The following is a 6,257-nucleotide window of genomic DNA, read 5'->3' as shown; positions in this document are numbered from 1 at the left end:
AAATCCTAGAAAACCCCCACAAGGTTTAAGTGTGGCATTCAGGTGAAGATCAAGAGCTTTGGAGGCCCTGATGTGAACGTAGGCCTACCCTAGATGAATACTTAATCTAGTTTAATAATTAACCTAGAGGCGCCTGGGTGGCCCAGTCGGTTAAGCGCTGGACTCTTGGTTTCAGCTCAGGTCATGATCTCGGGGTGGTGGGATGGAGCGCCTCATCTGGCTCAGCGAGAGCCGAGTCTGCTTGGGATTCTTTCTCCTTCTCCCTCTGCAACCCCCCCAAATAAATAATAAAATCTTTTAAAAAATAATCTAGATTAAAACTTAGTTTCACTAAACCTCACTTTGTGGTTGGTCAAGGGAGAACGTTTGCCTCCTGGGACTGCAGTGAGGCCCAATAATAGTTTCCTGAACATTTATTTAATACCAGGCCCTGTGCCAAGGACTGTATATGCATTATTCCTTCAATCCTCACAACAATCCCACACAGCATATACTGCTGTTAACCCCAAACAGACCAAAGTGATGCGCCCAGGGTGATAAAGAGGAAAGGGACAGGTCACAGGACTCCAGCCCCCATCTGTGTGTCTCTGGGACCCACACGCGAACCACCACACCCTATGTACAGTGGGTCTGCGTCCATACAGAGCTGGGCCCTGATGGACCATAAGTGCCTACACTGTCCCTTAACTTCCCCTCCGGCCCGAGCCCTCAGCAGAGTTGTTCCCGACCAATGTCTCTGAGCACTGCTCCTGCCCCTAAAAAAGAACCGGGACAGCCAAGAACCCAGGACAACCCACACCTCTGCCCTTCCCAGCCTGGTGACTTGCTGCAGCCTTTCACATTCAAGTGCACATAATCTCACCCCCACAACCACCAGCATCTTATTTGGCACTGGGCCCTGGTACTTTGTCACTTTTGCGTAGAGTAAGTGATTTACAGGAAACAATATTTTTACTTTAAATCAATATATCACTAAAATTGTTCTATAAGTCTCCTTTCAATGTGATCTCGCATTTCAACTTTTTGCCATTTCACAAGTGGTGTAAGTTGTTTGACCGACTTTCATTTATTTAAGCAAGAAAAAATATTTGTAGACACATGTCTTTACGTATACACGTATATAGTTTTAAAGTACAAGTTGAAATATTACTATGTTGTTCCGGCATCAAAAATAGACAAAAAGTGCTTTCAAAACCTAACAAAACCTAATTTACACACTTCACAAATTTAGCTTTTTTTTTTTTTTAATACATACAAAATGCGAGTGTTGTGCTTTAAACGATGAGGTAAGAGAAGTTTCAGGTTGCTCTTTGCAAGCCCTTCTCCACAAATCCCACACTGTGGGCAAGAGCAGTCTTGACTTTCAATAAATGAGAAACCTCATGGGATGGAACCAGCACCATCTTTTCTCTTTTGTACCGTGGATTTTGGAAGAGGGTAGACACTCTGATGCTCTATAAAATAAGAGTTACCAAACGACCACGGCAGAGTGATCCAGGGAAGCAGATATTGAAGCAAATCTGCAAAATCATTGGTTTTGTTTGTTTGTTTGTTTGCTGTTCATTAACTTCTATTTCAAATAGGTGTTCCTTATGTGACTTGCCGCTGAGTGATAATGAAGAGCAGGACACAGCTAAAAACTCTAAAGCAGCTCAAGCGCCCACAGCCCCCGTGGTGTTCAGTAAAAATGCCTGAGCTGCTGGCTCAGGAGTTTGCTCACCAGACCTACCCCGCATGCTCACTGCCTGCACACTCAGAGGTTCTCAAAGAGTCCCGTTAGGGGGAAAAAAGTGAAAATTATATTACCCATTGATTTAAAAAGAAGAAAGAGGAGGAGGGGGGAGGGGATGGGGAGGAGAAGGAAGGGGAAGAGGAGGAGAGCGGAAGTGAATGTCATTACCTCCTTTGGATGTGTCTCTCTGGAATTACCGGTGATAGGGCCAGGGCAGTGGAAAATCACCCTGGACTCTTTTCGCTGTGCCATACCACTGCCCCTCACAAGGACTTCTCAGAAAATCCCCACATCTCAGCTAGAAAGATCCCAGAACTATTGGGCCCAAGCTCTGCCCCGAGCAGAAATCGCCACCAGGCTCCGCAGCGAGAGAGCAGACAGCCTGCACCAAACACCGGAGTCCATGGAAGCAGCTCACACCCGCTCCTCCCACGGCCTATGCGATCCTTGGAATTGTCTTTCTTGTTTTGAGGCTGAATCATTTTCCCTCCTTCCCTCCTTCCCCCAGAGCAGTCATAGAACAGATCACTAGGTAATCATCTGTTTGTCCTCCAGATACTCCTGTCTCCTGAGATGGTGTTTGTTACAGAAGTCACCCAAGGGGGAAAATGTCCAATGGCTTTGAAAGACAGAAATGTGGTATCACTGAAGAGAACTGGTGTAAGTCCAAGAGTTAAGAAAGGGATTAAGCAAGGCTTTAAGTGTCACAAATTGGGTTTGGGGGGAGGGGAAGAGAAGTATGGAAAGAAGGGAGAAAGTAAGAAATAGGAAGAGAATAAAATAACTGGCTAATATTTCCTGAGCACTTAATAAGGAGCAGGCACTGTTCAAAGTGCTTTACTTATACTGATTCATTTAATCTTAACCCTCTAAGAGAAATACTATTCTTATCCTCATTTTGCAGATGAGGAAACGAAGGCAGAAAGTTTAGGTGTCTTACCCAGCGTCACACAGCTCTGGAGTCTGGGATCTGAAGCCAGGGCGTCTGACTGCAGAGCTAAGTGCTTCTCATACTGCATACTCTCCCCGGAGGTGAGAGACTGGGCTGACTCTCCGTGGAGCTGATGTCATGGCCAAGAGCACAGACATGGCCTAGACAGAGCTGAGTTCAATCCTGGTTCCCCTACTCACCAGGTTTATGGAAATCACTCAATTCTCTCACCCTGTTTCCTCATATTTAAAGTGGAGGTAGTGGGCACCTGGGTGGCGCAGTCAGTTAAGTGTCCGACTCTTGACTTCAGGTCAGGTCAGGATCTCGGGGTCCTGGGATCGACCCCTGAGTCGGGCTCCACACTGAGCGGGGAATCTGCTTGGGGATTCTCTCTCCCTCTCCCTCTGTTCCTCTCCCTGCTCTCTCTCTCTCTCTCTCAAAATAAATAAATCTTAAAAAAAAGTAAGTGGGGACAATAATAACATTTCGTTCCTGGAGTGATTATAAGGATTACATGGGCTAAACATTTCGCACAGTGCCAGAACATGGAATGTGCTAGATACATTTCAGTTTTTGTCCCATGTAATCCTCACAAGGACCCCATAAAGGATGCACTGTCCCATCTCACAGCTGTGAAAACTGAAACTCCACGGGGTATCCAACCTGCCAAGGTCATATGCCTAATAAGGGGTTGGGCTGAGGAAGAGCAGGATAGAGAGAATAGAGAGGAGAGACCAAGTGGGACAAAAGGAGGAAATGTAAGGAGCAGAAAGGGGGGGCTGCTGTGCTGAATGCCTCGGGATGACATCTCCAATTCATACCACGTTATTTCACTGCCCATGGGCTCTCCTTTTGCTCAGATTGGGTCTCATGGTAACACACGAGCAAGTCTGGACTCCCACCAGTTCCCTTAAGGAATTATTTATCCCTAAAGCTTGGTGTCTCAACATACAAACTCAGACGACATATATACCTAAAGAAAACAGCATTGTATGTCCTATTCAACCTGAACATCGCCTTCTCACATTAACACTGAGGATCAACGTTTCATTCACTGACTTATCCAATGGCAGTTACTGTATAAGCATACAACAAAAAGCTACATCACCATTTACAGTGTCTAGCCCTTTTCTCATAAAATTTTATTTACAAGTTAGTCTGTAATTTAACTCCAATGAGAGCAAAATAATAAATCACAAATTTAGTGTATACATTATAGTTACACAGTGATGTATGTATATTCATTTTTCATTGCTATAACAAGTTACCACAACTTAGTGGTTAAAAAAAAATGTATTACCTTATAGTTCTGGAGACCCTAAGTCCAAAATGGGTCTTATGGAATAGGTACAGGCGTCAGCAGAGGTGTACTCCTTCCAGATGATCTAGGGGAGAATCTGTTTCTTTGCCTTTTCCAGCAGCTTGAGGCCATCAGCTTTCCTCGGCTAGCGGCCTCTCCCTCCATTTTCAAAGCCTGCAGTGGAGCATCTTCCAGTTTCTCTAACTGCAACACTACTTCTACCATCCATATTTCTGTCATCTTATCTTTTAACTCTGACCCTCCTACCTCCTCCTTTCAGGACTCTTATGATTATATTTGGTCCATGCAGATTATCCAAGATAATCTTCCCATCTCAAGATTCCTAACTGAATTATACTTGCAAAGTCCTTTCGCCATGTAAGGTCACAGATTCACAGCTTCTGGGGATTAGGACATGAACATTTTTAGAGGATCATTATTCTACCATAATATGCTACCTAATTTTTTCAGCTCATTGACTTTGAATAATGTGTAGAAACTCAACACCCAACGGCTTTATCAATAAACACTGCTGCATCACTATCACCTTCCAGAGGAATCTTGATGCAAGAGCCCAGGGCAGGTGTCATGGAAGGTCACTCTTGGTTCCGGCTATAAAAAGTCCTGATAAGTTTTGTCCAACATTGTCCTAGTCATTGTCACCATTAGGAAAAGAAAATGGGGGAAATCATTCTCAATTTCTATTTGATTATTCTAATTTGCACTTTAACAAAAGGCACTGGTTTTAACCCCTTTTATGTTGCCAGAAACGCATTTTTACTTTATACTTCAAAAGAGATAGCCAAGGGTTCCATGACCAAATCAGATGGCCGCATTTGCATTGCTTTCTGGGGCAGAACAATCTTCTCAACCTATCAGAGGAGTTCCTGTCTACCTGGTCCTATCAATGGTTGGAAGTCTTAGAAATCACACCTTTAGACTTTACTTTATATGTGACTATGCAGCAGGGAAGCATGGTTCCTGAAACTGAGGTTTGAACAAAACAGGAAGCCTCTCTGGTACCAGTCTATGTAAATGGAGGAGACTAGATGTAGCATTTGGATTGTGCAGGAGAGGCTGGAGGAGGGAGTTCTCACTGGTTAGCTTTTATGGTTCCCCATGGGCCATTCTGCCTCCCCTGGGGACATTTAAAACAGGGTGTCTTGATGGGGTGGGGGGTGGAACTACCGGCATTTGTGTGGAAGGAGGCCAGGGTCTCTAAACTCAGTGCATGGGACACTCCTGGACTCAGATAAATTATCTCACCCAAATACTAACGGCACCCCTGTTGAAAAGCAGATGGTCCTCTGCCTGTGTCTCCTCATCCACACTGACTTCATTTAATCACCTCTGCTACTCATACCCCAAAAGACCCACTGTTTTCAGCATTAAAGGAAATGTAAGCTCTAGTTTTTGTGTTCTAGCAGAAGCAGCTAATACCTGAGACAAGGCTATATGGTAGCTTAGGTGAAAATACTACCAGTTTGTAACGATTAACAGTCGTCCACGAGGCTAGATTAAAGCCGGGAGAGGCCCTGAATTCTAAAAAAGACTGTTATTGCTGTCCCTCATGTAATTCAAAACAAAAATGACATTAAACCATAATGTAAGAAAGTCTAATAACTCAGAAAAGTTCTGATTCTTCATATGGTGACTACCATGATTCTTTAAAATAAATAGCAAATGCTTTAAAATCTATTTTCCTCATTTCTTTTGCCTTTCTGTTGCTGCTCAGATGAAAATTAGAGAACTCTTAATTTTGAATCTACTTAAGTTGGTTGTTGATGATTTGAAGTGATGGGAAAGCAAGCTACTTGGTGGACCCCTTTGCAGAATTCCAGTTCTATCACGTACTAGCTAGATGACTTTGGGTAAGATACTGAATAGGTCTGTAAAATGGGAATAATGAAATATGCCTAATGATCTGTAAGAATTCAGTGAAAGGGTGTGTCCCTTAGTATATTTTTGTAAGGGCTCAGAATATTATAGCTATTAATAGTATTATTACTGTATCTTCAGTGCTCAGTGTATTTTAACTACGAATAGTTTTTCTTCCAGTCCCACCATTCCTCAATATTCATTCAAACACCTTTGAAGTCCTAGAGTGTGCCAGTCCCTGTGCTAAATCCTGAGGAAATAGAGACACTCCCACCTCACAGTTTGATCTAAAAGTTTGTTAACAAAGTGAAACAAGTTTGTAAATAACCAAATGCAACAAAGTGCCATAAATTCCTTGATAAAAAAAAAAAAAGGCTATATAGCCTATAGTGGGGGAGCAAAAATGGTCAATTCTG

This window comes from Leptonychotes weddellii, chromosome 6 (assembly GCF_054177405.1).
Source record: "Leptonychotes weddellii isolate Sample4059 chromosome 6, ASM5417740v2, whole genome shotgun sequence".
NCBI classification, from domain to species: domain Eukaryota; kingdom Metazoa; phylum Chordata; class Mammalia; order Carnivora; family Phocidae; genus Leptonychotes; species Leptonychotes weddellii.
Note: the sequence above shows the minus strand (reverse complement) of the source record.